This window comes from Lycorma delicatula, chromosome 9 (genome assembly GCF_047948215.1).
Source record: "Lycorma delicatula isolate Av1 chromosome 9, ASM4794821v1, whole genome shotgun sequence".
NCBI lineage: Eukaryota > Metazoa > Arthropoda > Insecta > Hemiptera > Fulgoridae > Lycorma > Lycorma delicatula.
The window spans coordinates 126,626-145,706 of record NC_134463.1 but is presented as its reverse complement, the minus strand read 5'-3'; positions in this window follow the sequence as shown (position 1 = coordinate 145,706).

Here is a 19,081-nt window from a genome sequence, read left to right as displayed (position 1 = left end):
CCCGAAACTCTTTGGGAGATGAAGGGAAGCAAGCGGTCAATATAATTGCGAATAATGCGCGAATTTGGTTTAGATGTGCAGTGTTGCACGCGTCATTAATACATTTATCCCACTGTTGGTAGTTTTCTAATAAATTCAGAGCTTGGTGAAAGGCGCAGCTCAATCACGACACGATCACACAAAAGTACCTCGATTAAAGTAAATATTTAATTCAGACAAAAGTGAATATTTAACCTAACAAAGTATTTTTTGGTCATTATGTAGGGATATTATTTTCTGTGTATTTGGTTATTTCGACTTTTTTTGTTTGCATAGTCTTAAGTCTATCTGGGCTATAAGTCATCCTTCTTGGTGGCTTTTCTTTTTGTTTTTTTTTTTTTATATAAATAGAGATGTTTTAGCTGTTAAATATTATTCAACGAAATTTGTTACTTAATCAGTTGTGATTTTGTTTACATTGGCAACGGCCATACGGGCTCTTTGTGATTGGTCGTTGTGTTTGACAGCTGCCATCTTACATTGATCTGATTTATTAGCCTCTTATTTATTAAAAAACTGTACATATTAAAAATAGATAGATAGATTTATTAAAAATAGATGAAAACAATCTTTGATGCGGGTTATATATCGTGCTAAAATTTTTTTTTATCGTGTTTTTAAAAAATAAAATACAGATGTTTTAGCTGTTAAATATAATTTAAAGAAATTTGGTCGTTGTGTTTGACAGCGGCCATCTTGCATTGATCTGATTGGTTTTCCTTTGATTACATTTCCAAATTAAAAATAGATAGATAGATTTATTAAAAATAGATAAAAACAATCTTTGATGCAGGTTATATATTGTGCTAAAATTTGAGCTCAATCGGTGCAGAACATTTTGAGTTTTTGAAGACGTACACAAACGAACTTAACATTTTTATGTATATATAAATAATAATAATTATAAATAAACTATAATTATAAATAATATATAATTAAATAGAAAATTAATTTAAAAGTTAAAAAAGTTGTAGCATAATTTTTGAGTATGAAATAATTATAATTAGCAAAGCTCAAAAAACAAAAAAAACATGTTATGTGTAGTTTATGAATAATTTCATAATATTTGCAAAAACAGACATAAATTTTGAGATAATTGTAGAAATTAAAATAAAGTCGTTTTGGTTTTATCTGGTATGGAATACAAAGATAATGTAAATATAAGTGGTATTTTTTTAACACTACAGATAAAATTTTAATTATATATGTAGATAGACCTCTTTAAAACAAAAAGAAAAAAATCTGATGTGGACAACGCATGGCTTCCTTGTACGCCTATTAAATTACATATACACATTTTTTTTTTAAATGAAAAGTACATAAAATTTTATTTCATTAAAAATTTCAGATATTTTTTCATATTTCTTCCTTCCTTGTACGAAGTAAAGGAAGTATTCTGATCGTGAAAAATTTCAGTTTTCAGATTTTAACAGAAATATTCATTTTGAATATCCCTGGATCCATTTTGACAAGTTTCTGCGTGACTTCTGTACGTACTTATTTACGTATCTCGCATAACTCAAAAACGATTTGCCATAGGATGTTGAAATTTTGGATTTAGGACTGTTGTAACATCTAGATATGTATCTCCCCTTTTGGTTGCACTCAACTGAACCAAAAGTGCCCAAAAAACACCCAAAATCCAAAACAAAAATGGATTTTGAACTTTTTGTTAACTGTGGTAATAAGTCCTCATTGTGAGCCTTTCAAAGATGTATCACAAGAGGTACTTATTTTCATCGGTTCCGGAGTATAGCCAAATAAAATTGTAATTAATAAAATGTTTGGTCTTACAGGGGAAGGCATATTATCGGTTCAAATCTGACTATCTTATTTTTTTTTAACTGAATTTTTTTATATTTAAAAAAATAAATAAATATATTGATTTATTAATAATTATTACCCTTGGATTTTGGTCTGTATTTATTAATTTTTTTTACTTTTAAGGCCGCAAAGGACCACTTTAGTCAGAATAAATCGTCTTTTTTGCCGATCTTTTGGCCTTTAAGTTCTTAGCTTTTACTTTCTCCTAATATTTAGTCATTCTTAACGATCTTGCTTTACGATCCTCTTCTGAATAAACCCTTTTTGTATAATTAAAAGTTCTTACTTTAAAGTCGGTATTCGGATCTTTAATAACAAATTTTAATTTTTCGGATTTATTAAGTAAATCTTCGTAAGTCAAATTTAATTCTCGCATGTCTTTTATCCATAGCGGCGGATTTTTTAAAGACCAAAATCGATCGATAATTCTCTTAGTAATCCTATCCTGCGGTAATCTTAACGAGTGTGCGCATAAAGAAATTCGCTTCTTTTTCATCGTATCGATTAAGGATTCCAAGTTTTCGTACAGAAATTTATTAGGCGATAATCTCTACCGATTTTCGTGTTTATATTTTTCATTTATTCGGGTTCTAAGAATCCTGCGTTCAACTTTAAGCAAAGGTTCAGTCGTATTTTCTGATTTAATCTAAATAAAGTTTCGTTCGCGTAAGTAATTACCGGTTTAACCACAGTTTTGTAACGTCTTATTTTAGTGTTAATCGAGAGCGATTTTTTGTTGTAAGTAATCTCGGTTACTTGTAGCACTTTAAATAATTTATTAAGTCTTTCGGTCCGGTTTGGTTTTTCGTTACGATTACAAGTAATGATCTCTCCAAGATATTGAAATCTTTCTACAAGTTCTACTTTGTTTCCATTAATATTCACAGAATTAATAACTAAAGGATCTATAACCATCATTTTAGTCTTTTCGTAAGAAATTTTAAGTCCAATTTTATTCGCAAGTTCTTCTATACTTGTTGTTTGTATTCTGGCTTCTGCGATACTATCAGCTAATAAAGCTAAGTCGTCTGCAAATCCTAGGCGATTTAAATTTAAGTTATCTCTTTTGTATCCTATGTGTATATTTTTTGGATTAATTTTAAACCGGTCGCGCATCAAAAATTCTAAAGCACGATTAAATAATAAAGGCGAATGTCCGTCGCCTTGTCTCAGTCCGGATTTTATGTAAAAAGGTTCGGAAAATTCGCCACGAAACTTCACTTTAGATTTTGTATTTGTCAATGTTAAACCGATCATATATTATTACATATGTGTATATGTAATAGATCAGGTGAAACACCTGATTATTTAATATAAATTTAGAATCGTATTATTTTTGGATTTTCTAATTTAATTTCTGTTTAACTTTATTTAATTATTCTGGAATTTCATTTTTTTGTTGTTTTATTTAACCTCTGGGTCCATCGTTAGGCATGCTTCAGAGCATAAGATAAATGATCTGTAGCGTGTGTGAAAATGCGCCATGCCTGACCCGGATTCGAACCCGGGACCTCCGGATGAAAGGTCGAGACGCTACCACTTGTGCCACCGAGGTCGGCATTTTATCTACATTAAAGTTAACTACAGAGTGACAGAAAAATAGTCCTACAAGGAAGTCATGACTTCCTTGTACGCCTTATACAAATGTATTTTTTTAATTAAAAAATTATTTTTTGGTTTATTTAAATACGCAATGATAATTTTACCGTAAAACTTCATTATAATTCAGCCTTCCCATCGCCAAAAAGGAAATATTTGGTAACTTTTTCACGTATCATTATTTTTCTGTATAATAATAAATAATCAATGCCAGGAAAGTATAACAATTTTTTTGGCAGTATTTTTTTATTTTATAATTAATTATGTATTCCGCGAATTTGCTCTGATGAAGGATTAAAGGTGGTTTCCCTTAACTAATCCAGGTAAGGGCCATTCCTCTCTGCTTGTGGGAGTATTTTTTGATAATAATAAAAGTAAATATAATATTACTTTTTTTTTGGTAAGAAAATTAATTATAAAATTAATAAAAATCAATAAATAAATATAAAAAAATGCAAGGTAATTCATTTTAATTAAGGAAAATACAAATTGTTAATAAAAACTAAATTTTTAACTATATTGGATTTTAAAACGGTTTAAATATTTATTTATTTTTTTATATTTCATACTGAGAATATATATAAATATAAATAGAACTAGTACCATTTATAGATTTTATTTCATTCGCTTTGTTTTACCGATTATAAAATGGAAATATCTCTCCTTATATATCTTGTACATATATATACACAAATGATGGAAGGTCGATCGATCTATAATCGGGTTAATATATCTATAAATAAATTTATATAAATATACATTCTAAGTTTTTTCTTTACTTTTTTAAATTTATTTTGATACGGTTTTCTTATTTTTTTTATAATAAAAATTCCCTATACTTAAATTACATTACTTAATTATTTGTTCCTTTTATTTAAATTTTAATAGAATCAGAAGATCTTACCTTTTAAGGAATTATTTTTTAAGCCGTTTTTATTTTTTTAAATCATTTATTTTTTTCAAAAGTGTTGATGATTTAATCAAATATATTATTTAATTATTAATTAAAAAAATAATAAATTTACATAATCGTTTACTTTCTCAGCTATGTACGAATACTTAATAAAAGAAAAAAGCTGACAAACGGCTGTATGTCGTTCCCGTCATGAGGCTTAAACACGTATATACATACAACTTAATTTAGCACGTCAATGCTACACTAACCCTCCTTGTGGTGATAGAAGGTACTATTAACGTCGTATACCCACTTAGCCACTAGTTTTTTTTTTTGAGGTAGAGGTGCGATTTTGCAAATATTGTTTTTTAATCGTTGACAAATGTGCCTAAGAAAACTAAGACCTTAATTAGGTGAAATATCGTGATACGGAGGGTGACCTTGCTTTACAGCCTCACCTCCTTGATTTTTCAAGTTGAAAATTTAATGGCATCAATTCCCCATCAAATTTGGTCTTAATCGGTCCAGTATTTCTGGAGATATAAAATGATTTAGAGTGTGAACATCCGGAAAATTTCCATCTGGATTTTTTGGATTCCTTAGATATCCGGTGAAAACTACATATGATGACCAAATTGGACCGATTACAATGCTATACAAGTAAATGGGAAAGTATAGGGGATTTAATCCGGAATAGAAGATTACAGTTTTATGAAAATTCAAATTGGGGGAAAATTCAATTGTTTCTTATGGTTTTTGAGCTAGGAAATCGAAAAAAATAGATCCCAGAACTGTATCTTGCTTAGTTTCTAAGATATTTCATGTAAAACTACAAAAATAGGGTAAAAAACACATTTTTTTACGTTTGACGTACAATAGCGTTGTTAAATTGGCAATAAATCATACATTTTTTAAACGTAAATTGTAGAGAATTTAATTATAAGAAGATTGATGTAAATAATGTCAACAGAAAAGAAATATAATTTTAAACACGTCGACTCTTATTAACAACAAAACAGATTAATTTTTAACAGATTGAAAAAACTTTTTCGTAATGTACAGTAGAAAATAACTGGAGGAAGAAAGAATACTTACTGTTTTTTATGATAATGATAAAATGCTGCTTACAAGTAGTATTTCATGCGGTTTAATAACTTTCAAAAATGCCACCGTTGTGTTCAATGTACTTTTCAACGCGTTGTACTAGATTTGTGTGGCCAGTTTAACGGTATCTTTGCGTTCCTTGATTATAGCTGCTGCGTTGAGAATGCGAGCGATCACTTCATCGCGTGTGTCTACTTTTTGCTTGTAAACCTCATTTTTCAACCGTCCCCACAAACAATAATCCAACGGAGTGAGGTCTGGAGATCTCGGTGGCCGATTAACCGGCCCTCCACGTCCTATCCATTTACCAGCAAACTTTTCATCAAGTCATTGCCTTACTTCATTAGTGAAATATGTAGGAGCTCCATTAAGTTGGTAATACATTTCGATTCGTTTTGCTAAGGGGATATTTTCCAGCAATATAATAAATTCATTACTTAAAAATTTTTACGATAAGAATTCGACGTAATACTGCAAACACGATTGATCAGTGAAAGGTTATTTAACACATTACCGCAATTAACTGACAACAGTGAGTAGTATTTAAACAAATTGTGATAAAAAAAATCAGTGCTGCCAACTTGTTTTCCGTAGGTCTAAAATTATTGTACCTCCTAGACAAATCCGTTTTTTTTTGTAACATTTTCTTCTAAGTTTTCGTGGGTTTTGTTGTTAATAAAAGTCGACGTGTTTAAAATTTTATTTGTTTTCTGTTGACATTATTTACATTATCTTCTTATAGTTAAATTCTTTACAATTTATGTTTAAAAATTGAATGATTTATTGCCAATTTAACAACGTTATTGTACGTCAAACGTAAAAAAAATGTGTTTTTTGACCATATTTTTGGCGTTTTAATGAAGAAATTAAAAGAGATACAGTTCTGGGACCTATTTTTTTTCGATTTCCCAGCTCAAAAACCATAAGAAACAATTGAATTTTCCCCTTAATTGACCTTCCCAGAATTTCAGAAAGCCTTTATTTACCCGGAGGAACTGAAACTCGGGCGAAATCTTTCACCCTGTATAACTCGCTAACGAAGCGTTTTCGGACCTATGTTTATATGAACTTTTTTTCTTATTTTTAGCCTCTACAATGAGTTATCAAAGTATTGCCCTATCCTTCTGAATCACTCTGTAGAAATAGATCTAAAAACGTTAAACATTTCTAAGGATCTGTGAAAAGAAAGAGATAAATTTAAAAAAGTGATTCGAGAATTCCAGAGAGAAGAAAACGACGGGTATAAACCTGAATAAATGAACGGAAGAAAGGCGACAACAACCGAGTAAAAGAATGAAAATCTTTTGGGAAAAGAAAAAGAAATCAAAACTATGCAAACATGGTCAGTAATAATCGGAACGAAAAGAAAAGAAATTAATAATTATACGTAAAAATAATTATATACGAGTGTATTACAATTCTTGGCTAGGCCGGGTCAGTTTTTTTTGTCAGTAATCGTTTCTTTTTTTTGATCAAACGCTTTTTTTTTTTTAAATTTTGTCCGTTGATTTCTGAATATTCATCATTGATGCTATTTAATTTCTAATATAACGGGTCAAAGAGGTGTGAGGTATTAAAATTAAAAAAAATACAGTTAAAATAAATAAAAAAACCAAATAGTAAAAGCGAATTAAACTTAAATCACCACTTATATATCCAAGACTATAAAACATCGCATGGGTCCTGTATCTTAAAATTTTATTCAAAGAGTAGAATAAATTTTTTATATAATTCATTTTTTTTTTACATCCAGGACCACCGTTAGTTATTGCTTTGGAGCATGAGATAAATGACAAATTTCGCGTGTGAGGAAAAGTCATGCCTGACCGGGATTCGAACCCGTTACCTCCGGATGAAAGGCCGAGACGATACCACTCTTATAATACTTTAATTCTCTATATAATTCTTTAGTTGCACATTTGTATATTTTAATGTTCCATTTTATTTTTATTTCCTTGTACGCAGTAAAGGAAGTATTGCGATCGCGAAAAAGTACGATTTCCAAATTTCAACGGAAATATCCATTTTTACCAACCCTGAATCTATTTTGACTAGTTTCGGCGTGACGGCTGTATGTTGGTACGTATCTCTCGTAACTCAAAAACGATTAACCGGAAGGATGATGAAATTTTGGATTTAGGACTGTTATAACATCGATTTATGTACCTCCCCTTTTGATTGCAATTAACTGGATCAAAAGTGTCCAAAAAAACCCAAATTAAAAAAAAAATTTTCAATTTTGACTCTTTGTTAACTGACGTAATAAGCTCTCATCGAGAGCTTTTCAACGATATATCATAAGTGGTATTTATTTTCATCGGTTCCAGAGTTATAGCCAAATAAAATTTTAATTAATGAAATATTTACTCTTACAAGGGGAGAGCACATAAGTTCGAATCAGACTTCATCTCCTTTTTTTTTTTTTAATTTAATTTAAATATATTGATTTATTAATAATTACTAACCTACGGTTGTAAAAAAAAATTACGACGAATAATAGTTCAATAACAAAAAAAGAAAAAGAAAAAATATCAGAAGTTTTTAAGGAAATCTAATTTTATGTACTTTTTATTTTTAAAAAAATGTGTATTTAATAGGCGTACAAGGAAGTCATGTGTTGTCCACATCAGATATTTTTTTTATAACTTTTCCGTTATGCAATTTTTTTTATATTATTTTTTCTTACCATTGTATCTTTTTATTATTATTATTATTATTAAAATGTACTCAAAGTGCTGTATTTTATCTGGAAGATACTGGGTTCGAATCTCAATTACGGTTTACATTTTTTACACTCTGCTAAAATTCATCATATAGAAGTATAAAGTATAAAGTATAACTGTTTATAGAAGTATAAATACACAATTTTTTAATTCAAAGAAAAATAGGATATCAAAAATAAATATTAAAAAAAAATGAAAAATTCAGGTGGTCGTCTTTTTTTAATTTAAGTAATACATTATTTATTAATAAAACATCAAGGATAAAAGCGGTGGAATAATATAAAATCTAAAAAAGGAAACCGGAAGAGTTCTTAATATAACTGAAAAGTAATCCACAGAAACGAGGGAAGGAGTGATTCAGAAAGATGTGTATATAAATATATAAAGACCTGTATGGAATGTAAAATATTTACTTTGAAATAATAAAGAAAAAAATTTAATTTATATATATATATATATATATATATATATATATAAATTATTATTATATATATATATATATACACAAACAAACACACACACACACATGCGCGTACAATTTTTTCTTTAATCAAGCTGCCGCTTACTGGGCCTCAATAATACAAAAAGGAGGATTTCTTCTACGACTAACAACTTATCATCAAAACTGGTTTGTAATGTAGCTCACCAAACAAAAGTCCGTTATCAAATGTGTATGTCCTACAAATACTCATAGTGTAAGGGGCTTACTATATATATATATATATATATATATATATATATATATATATTTAAAATAAACGGTAGCCTACAAAAACTACTAGACTACGTAGTCTTACTTCAACTATCAATAAGTTAACTATGTTGACCATTCCTTTTTTTTTTTAATAAATAACCTAAAAAGACTTTTAAAAAATATTAATTTCAACACTTTTCGTAACAATAACCAATAAACCTGTAACGATCGCTCAAATTTCAATATTTTGAACAAAAACCTTTAAGTTGGCGGGTTTTTTTCTTTTTTTGTAATATTGCTAATCTCCGTGGTGGAGTGGTAGCATCTCGGCCTTTCATCCGGGTTCGAATCCCGATCAAGCTTGACATTTTTCATTCGCTATAATATATACATTTTATATTCCCATGTATAAGCTTAGAGGTTATAAGATGAATTTTTTTTTTTTTTAGTCTTCACTCATTTGACTGGTTTGATGCAGTTCTCCAAGATTCCCTATCTAGTGCTAGTCATTTCATTTCAGTATACCTCCTCCTATACATCCTACATCTCTAACAATTTGTTTTACATATTCCAAAAGTTGCCTGCCTGCACAATTTTTCCCTTCTACCTGTCCTTCCAACATTAAAGCGACTATTCCAGGATGCCTTAATATGTGGCCTATAAGTCTGTCTCTTCTTTTAGCTATATTTTTCCAAACGCTTCTTTCTTCATCTATTTACCGCAACACCTCATCATTTGTCACTTTATCCACCCGTCTGATTTTTAACATTCTCCTATAGCACCGCATTTCAAAAACGTTTAATCTTTTCTTTTCAGGTACTCCGATCGTCCAAGTTTCACTTCTATATGAAGCTCCAAACATATACTTTCAAAAATGTTTTGCTTACGTTTAAATTAATTTTTGATGTAAGCAAATTATGTTTCTGACTGAAGGCTCGTTTCGCCTGTAATATTCGGCATTATATATCGCTTTGCCCATCTTTAGTAATTCTAATTCCTAAAAATAAAAGTTTTCTACCTACATAATCTTTTCTATTCCTATTTTTATATTCAGTGGTTCATTTACATTATTTCTACTACATTTCATTACTTTCGTTTTGTTCTTGTTTATTTTCACGCGGTAATTCTTGCGTAGGACTTCATCCATGCCGTTCATTGTTTCTTCTAAATCTTATTTACTCTCGGCTAGAATTACTATATTATCAGAAAATCGTAGCATCTTTATCTTTTCACCTTGCACTGTTACTCCGGATCTAAATTGTTCTTTAACATCATTAACTGCTAGTTCTATATAAAGATTAAAAAGTAACGGGGATAGGGAACATCCTTGTCGGACTCCCTTTCTTATTACGGCTTCTTTCTTATGTACTTCAATTATTACTGTTGCTGTTTGGTTCCTGTAAATGTTAGTAGTTGTTCATCTATCTTTGTACTTGAACACTTTATTCCAGTCTACGTTATCGAATGCCTTTTCCAGGTCTATAAACGCCAAGTATGTTGGTTTGTTTTTCTTTAATCTTCCTTCTACTATTAATCTGAGGCCTAAAATTGCTTCCCTTGTCCCAATACTTTTCCTGAAACCAAATTAGTCTTCTCCTAACACTTCTTCCACTCTCCTCTCAATTCTACTGTACAGAATTCTAGTTAAGATTTTTGATGCGTGGCTAGTTAAGCTAATTGTTCTGTATTCTTCACATTTATCTGCTCCTGCTTTCTTTGGTATCGTGACTATAACACTCTTTTTGAAGTCTGATGTAACTTCCCTTTTTTCGTAAATGGTGAATTAATAAAAATAAAAAAAAACCTTATATAAGTGTGTTACTTGGTGTAAAGATTACAGTTTGTATGCATAAACTTAAGGCGCTTGTGTAGCACATTGAGGACAGTCGGTCTTGGCAGAGCAAGCCATGTGACGCTGAACATTCTCCTCTGATGTTTGTGATGGGGCACCACTGTCCCCATCTCTTATAACTTCATCTCTTTTTTTATTTTTATTTTTTTACAACTGTATTTTCACCGCCACCGGAAACAGACTCGCAACCAAGCATAAACTCAGCTCCAAGGGGGTTGCAATCGCCTCAAGCTACCTCGGTAGAAACAAAGTTCCATCCAGGTAGCCGGGAAGCCGTATTTATTTGGGGCCATGCCTCTAAATGAAGGGACCCCATTGGAGACTCCGGTCTTTACGCCCTGCCTCTAATAAGGAATCCCAAAAGGGATCCCCCACCGGGACTACGGTCTTATATTCTCTCTCCGAAGGCCCTGTGAAGGAGGCCAATCATTGATGGTGGGAGCCTCCCACCCCTCCTGGTCGGGTCTGGCTCCACAGACACCCAACAGCGCTAAGCAGATGTCGCATCTTATGGCGCAGGTGAAGTCTTACATTCCCGGCCCCTGGGTGTATGCCGGGGAGAAGCTTAGAAAATTCTAAGTGAAATGTAATGAATTTAATTTATAACTTCGAATAGTTGATTGGTTTACCCAAGAAATTAATAAAGTTAATATGTCTTGTTATTATGTTTAATTCTATCCAATTAAGAGGAAAATAAATCTAAATAAATTACATTTAAATTAATATTCATATATATATATATATATATATATATATATTTAAAACTATACGGCAATCTCTTCGGAGCTGATTGTGTAGTAAAAATGGGAAAAAAGTTTCATATAAACATAGGAAAAACGCTTCGTTAACGAAAGATTTCAGTTTCCCCAGTGAAATGAAGACTTCTTGAAATTCTGGGAAAGTAAATTAAGAAGCAAATTTAATTGTTTCTTATGGTTTCTGAACAAAAATATTTTAAAAAATGGGTCCCAGAACTGTATATTCATTAGTTTTGAAGATTTCTAACAAAACAAATTGGGGGTAAAACATCACGTTTTTGCGTTTAACGTAAGAAAACTTCGTTAAATTGTTAAGTTGAATTTTTTTCAATTAGAATTATATATATATACAGTATTCTATATAAAGAAAATTATGAAGCTAATTGGGACAAATTTAATACATCGGGATTTTGGCACATTTTCATTTTTAATGACCCCTCTGTAACTTAAAAAACATAATTTTAGCACTAAAAAACTTTTGAAGAATGTATATAAGTATATATAGACTTGTTTTTTTACTTGATATTTACAAATTGGATGGATTGATTAAGATGAAGTATGTCATGATTATAGGGAATATTTACGATTCCGTCTCTCAAAATTTTACACAAGTGGTAGATTTTCGTATAATTTAATTGCATTTAATTATCTAAGATATTTTTTCTTGATGTTTTCACTTAAAAACTCTTATAAAAGGTTGAGAGCAAAACAAAACCGGTTTTTTCATAATTTCCGGACTCGTGTCACATTTTTGTATCAATTAGTTGATACCATTACTTTGGTATATCGAGCATACGGGTTCAGGGTTAGAGAATAAAACTAAATTTTATCGTTTTGGTTTATATCTTTTGATTGGATTTTTATAAAGTTTGGAACGGTGACTTAATACGTTAAATTTAGGATACAACTGGTCAAGGGTTGGATAACATGCGGGTTTCATACCTCAAAAGTTTAATTTTGAATTAAAGTTTAATAATTTTATTTTTTAGATAATTCTTTTTACTTGTATTAGAGTTCCACTTTTTTTTCTTCTTTAATAATTGTCTTTTGAGGCCAAAGTTCTCGGTAGCTAAAAAACGTTTGACAAAGTTTTTTCCTTGTATTTATAATAATCAAGTTTTATTTACTACAATCAATATTAAAAATTAATATTTATTTATTAAATATATATACGTAAACGACCTTAAGACATTAAGAAATAGTTTAATTTCAACAAGACTGTACTGAACCTGATATAATGAAGGCCTACTGGACAAGTTATGTGATAGATAATATAAAAAATTATACATTTTTTTAATACATATATTTATTAAAATATGCAACAAAACAATCACGTGTTTTATGTATATAAAGTATTTTAAATAATAATAATAATAATATATATAAATGTTATATAAATAAGACGTAAAAACAGATTAATTTTAATTTATATATGTGTGTAATATAAATAATTAATTTGTTTACAAAAATTTTAAAATTAAATGTCAAAAGAAAAAACATTGTTAAATTTCCAGAATTTTATTAACGAATCCTAATTATACAGAATGTTTCTAAAATGGTGGGCTGGCTATACTTTTTCGGATTCTATTTGTAAAACTAAACAAAAAATATACTTAGGAAAAATGACAATTTCTCCTTTGTTCTCACCCAGTCCGGCATTCTATAACTTATAAAATTTATAACTTTTATGATAGTAATGAAAATATTGCTTCTTATTTTGTGTTTTGAATATAATATTAGGGGTCAAAACTACTTAAAATGTAATAACCGTTTAAGCGATAAAAAGAAATTGTTTAATAATGAAAATTGAAAGAGTTAGAGCCAAAAAATAAAAATGTAGAGGTGGGGGAATATATTTATAAGTTAAGCTTAACAAATTTTCTTGTAAAGTTTCCTCTAAATCTAACACCTTTTTTAATAAAGGCTATAAAAAAATCTGATGTGGACACCACATGACTTCCTTGTACGCCTATTAAATTATATACACACATTTTTTTTTTAAATTAAAAAAAAACATAAAATTTTATTTCATTAATAATTTCTGATATTTTTTCATAATGATATTAATGAGGAGAGTGGAAGAAGTGTTAGGAGAAGACCAATTTGGTTTCAGGAAAAGTATAGAAACAAGAGAAGCAATTTTAGGCCTCAGATTAATAGTAGAAGGAAGATTAAAGAAAAACAAAACCGACATACTTGGCGTCTATAGACCTAGAAAAGGCATTCGATTACGTAGACTGGAATAAAATGTTCAGCATTTTAAAAAAATTAGGGTTCAAATACAGAGATAGAAGAACAATTGCTAACATGTACAGGAACCAAACAGCAACAGTAATAATTGAAGAACATAAGAAAGAAGCCGTAATAAGAAAGGGAGTCCGACAAGGATGTTCGTTACTTTTTAATCTTTACATGGAACTAGCAGTTAATAATGTTAAAGAACAATTTAGATTCGGAGTAACAGTACAAGGTGAAAAGATAAAGATGCTACGATTTGCCGATGATATAGTAATTCGCCCACAGTACTTCTGTCAACAGTTTCACTACCGCAAATCACTTTTAAACGATGAAAAATATTCATAGGATTCACATTTTCTGCTGTTAAAAGTTCGATAACTGCGCGCTGTTTTAACCTTGTTGACATATTGGCCGTACTCGACTCCATTTTAACCGATTCTGAAAACAAACCGGTAAACGGATTTCAACGCATTATTGCAGGTTTGTAGAGGGGGATTTTAGCTGTCATGAGCTGCCACGCCCGACTCGATAGTACCTATTGTCTCCGTGTAGCCACGCTAGTGTGCAAAATTTATCAGCCGAGCCTCGTAACCTTTTACATTCACCTTTCGATGATCGGTACTTCAGTAGTTTGTTACAGTTAATTTTTAACGATCGGACCTCCTATGTAACGAACACGCATACATTGTCCTGCCTTTTTTCCAAGATTTCATCATCGTTTACTTTACCTTTTATATCCTTGCTTCGTTCTATTTTTTCCCTTGCCTCTCTGTTTCCCTAAAAATCTAGTTTCATTTATTAATTTTTTAAAGATTGTCTGACAAAATTATTTCTTTGGAAATCTTTAATAATTTTAGATATTTTTTTTAATTTATTTGAAACAGGTTATTTTGGTAAGGTATCAATTTGCCTTGTGTATACATATATATATATTTTAGTGTAGAATGTAATTTACATAAAACCGGTTATGCGATTTATATTTCATGAAAAAAATTTAATTAAAAAATTGTCATAAATTTATTACTTTAAAAAAAATTATCATAAAAAATGTAATAAATGCACATGTGATAAGAAAAACAAGCATAAAACTGAAGATAATGTTTTATGTAAATAAAGTAATAAAACCAACAATTTTTTTCGCAATTTATCTTACGTATCATAAATACAGTCATATATAACTAATGTTCTATCTACGTCTTAATATAAAAAAAGATAATGTTTAGAACGAAATTCTTAAATAAAATTACATTATGTTAAAATAATCCAAATTCTTTGATTCATATGATTGAGAAGATCATATAACCAAAAATATCTCATGAGGACAACACATGACTTATTTGTACGCCTATTAACGTTTCACATTTTTTTTTAAATGAAAAGTACATAACATTTTATTTCATTTAAAATTTGTGATATTTTTTGTTGTTGTTATTATTGAATTATTTATCGTAAAACTTTATTTACAGTCGGAAATTAATAATTATTAATAAATTAATATATTTATATTAAAAAAAAAATAAAAAGTTAAAAAAAAGGAGATGATCTCTGATTCGAACCGATGTGCCTTCTCCAAATATTTCATTAATTAAAATTTTACTTGGCTATAACTCTGGAACCAATGAAAATAAGTACCACTTATGATATATCGTTGAAAAGCTCTCAATGTGGGCTTATTATTACAGTTAAGAAAAAGTCCAAAATTCAAAAAGTTTGGATTTTGGGCTTTTTTGGATACTTCTGGCTCAGTTGATTGCAATCAAAACGGGAGGTGCGCAACTAGATGTTACAGCAGTCCTAAATCCAAAATTTCAACATCCTACGCCTAATTGTTTTTGAGTTATACGAGATACATACGTACGAACGTATTTTTGCTTTGCTTGGCATTTCTCCCGCCAGTACCCCATTCCGTCGCTCTAAAGAATAAGACTGAATGTCTGTACCACAAATGGCTACTGAGCCTCGAACCAGTGTCATAACTAGCCTAGAGCTAGTGTCCTAGAGTTAACATAAGCAGTGTTCTAGAGCTAACCTAAAAGCGTGAGCGGAATAAGCGCGATACCATACACCATTCAATTGCGTGTCCCACCGCCCACTTTTTATATATCACTAAAACAGGCAGGCGCACCCCATCGACTATTAAAACATATATGACTATCAATAATTAAATTTATCCAGTCGATGACAGCAATTCACTGCCACGCCTAGACCGCTGAATGCCAGCAAGTACCTGTCCACCATTAAAGCGCTTGGAGTCTTAATTTGGCTGGTAGTCAGCCATATCTCTCGGTTAGCTTCCTACAGTAGCGCGATAGGAGTCTTTTCCTTACGGAAACTACTGATGTCGGTTGAACAAAGCAACCGCATCAAGGAACTCCCACACGGTCCGACAATGCGGCTCTAGCCACATTGACTCGCCGCTTGTGAGCGGCCAATTTTCTTCTTTATCTCTAAGTTGCAGGATGGCCTGAGTTCTGGCTCCCCCAAGAGCTGGGCAGTCGAACATCTTGTGTTCGTTTGATTGGATCTTCTCCCAGACGCACAGCTCATCAGCTGCCAGGTGGAATCGAAAAAAATATTGGTTTAAATTTACACGGTTAGCGAATACTCGGGGCTCCCGTTGCCCTTAAAAACGAAGGAGAGGCCCCTCTAGATCCTGTATAAATCTATCCAACGATCTTCACTATGTACGAACAGACGTAATGCCGAAACTAGTCAAAATGGATTCAGGAATGGTCAAAATTAATATTTCCATTGAATTCTGTAAAAAACGAAATTTTTCGCAATCACAACTCTTCTTTTACTTCGTTCGAGGAAGTAAAAAGTGTATTTTTCGACAAAACATTTTTGCTTTTTACCCCGTTATTCTTAAAATCTAGGTGATATAGAAGTCTGGGATTATTCCATTTCTTAAGTTAACCACAAAATTTACCTCTCGATTTGTATCTCATGAATTTCACAGAGGCAGCAGAAAGGCTAAATATTTCGCGTTCTGAAACTCGTTAACGAACTGTATTCTGATCTATGTTAACGTGAACGTTTTTCTTATTTTTGGTTGTAAATCATTTCCTGAGAGATTTCCATGCGATTTAGAATTTTTCTGTATAACGAGTTTAGCGTAAGAAGATGCAAATTGATGAATACGATATAATATTAATAAAGATGGATAGAAAATTGTTAATACTGTTAAATAACAATGCTTTTGTTTTTACTTAGAACCACAAATAAAATAAATAAGGTCGCACACAATATGATAACAAAGCATACATAGATAAACATTCTAACTTAGGACTAAAAAAAGTAAACCAAACGTTGTTCCAACCACAGATATAAAGGATGTACTGAGTAATCCACATTATAACAGAAATGACCTTTGCAAAACCGCTTTACATAGTAACGGGATATGCATACAAAGATATTAACAACCGCAAGATCAAAATTTTATAAATAACATAAAAGTAATAATGATATCAGCAGAGGTGAAGTGTACGGAATATACAAACATATTTATTTTAATAAATATACAATGTAAAAAACGAAACTTATGTCATGATCTTACGGGTATTATTTTTATCTGAAACGAACATTTTGTTGAAATTCCCCAAAAAACTTACGAAAAGCTTTTGTAAAATTTATTTCCCTTCAATTAATTTCATCTTTGAATTTTTAAAAAAATTCGTTCAAAACGTATAAAATCATATAAAGGGTGTCCCATATAAAACGCAACCCAACCTTATGTTGGTAGGTATTGAAATAATAAAAAGGCATGTGTAAATGTAAATGTAATTTTTATTATTACCATCCCTTACCTTACATTTAGAGTAAATGTTGGAAGTGGCGGCCATCTTCTTGAATACGAGCTTCGATTCTTTTTACAGCGTTTCTTGCAACGTTTTTCAAAGTTTGTGGCCGGATATTTAATACAGCTTGTTCAATATTGATTTTCAATCGTTCAAGTGTTCGTTGTTTTGTTGCTGTAGGCTTTTTCTTTGAGGTAACCCCGTAGAAAAAAATCCGCCGCAGTCAAATCTGGAGATCTTGGTGGCCACAAGCTTTGACCGATAACACGATTACCAAAGAATTCCTCGACGAAATCAGAGGTTGAACCTGCGTAGTGCGATGTCGCACCGTCATGTTGTAACCAGCAGCGTCTGTCTTCCTCTTCCAAAAGTGCGATAAACTGAAATAAAATATCCTGATATCGTTCTGCATTAATGGTGTACTCGAAAAAAATAGGACCGATTATTTTCTTCCGCGATATCGCGCACCGCACGCCCGACTTCTGCGGGTGTAATTGTTTTTCGTGATAAACGTGGGGATTTTCAGTGCTCCAAATTCTATTGTTTTGGCGGTTTACGTAGCCATCCGAATGAAACCGTGCTTCATCTGTGAAAAATAACGAATCCATAACGTTAATTCCCTCGCGCAGAAATCGACGGAACCGTCGACAATATTGTAGCCGTTTTTCTTTGTCGGGCTCAAGAAGTCGATGAACCGTTCGAATGCGATAAGGTCGTAATTGTAATAGTTTGGTCGCCCGATGAACGGTCGATTAACAAATCGATAAGACAAACAAGTCGATAAGACAAATTAATTTCAGCAGACAAACGTCTGATCGATTTATTTGGCGAGGCGAGTAATCGGTCTTTGATTTCAGCGACTGTATCTGTATTCAACACCGACGCAGATCTTTTGTGTTCCTTGTTATTAACAGAACCGGTCTCTCTAAATTTTGCGACTGACCTTAATACTGATGTTTTGTTAGGAGCCGGTTTATCTGGGTACTTATGGCGAAACAAATCTTGTACTGCAACCGCTGATTTCGTACTGAAGTACGACTCGACAATGAAAACAAGTTCATCTAGCGAAAACACCATCTTGTCTCTAGCAATACACTGAACGTTATGATTGCATTGTTGTTACTATCGGTAGTGTTCTACTGCGTCGCCGCGATGTACAGATGTTGTACGAGTCCATTTCAGTAACGAGTAGTGGAGTAGTGGAGTATACTTTTGAAATTTCATGGATGAGTGATTGATGGGTTGCGTTTTATACGGGACACCCGTTATATATATATATATATATATGTGGTTTTTTCAAGCAAAGACTACTCAACCGATTCAGCTGAAATTCTGCATTAACACAGTTTTATATCTGGAAAGAACATAGGACTATTTATCATTACAAAATATTTTACCATCATGGTGGTCGTTTTAATAGCTTGTGGTAACTCTTGATTATGTTCTTTGCCGATATTCAACTTTATTATACTGAAAATGTTGTTCAAATCGAATTCGGAGAAGCGTTGCACTGTTTGAAATTAAATTCTCTACAAAAAAATCTTTCTTTGTCTTTTTC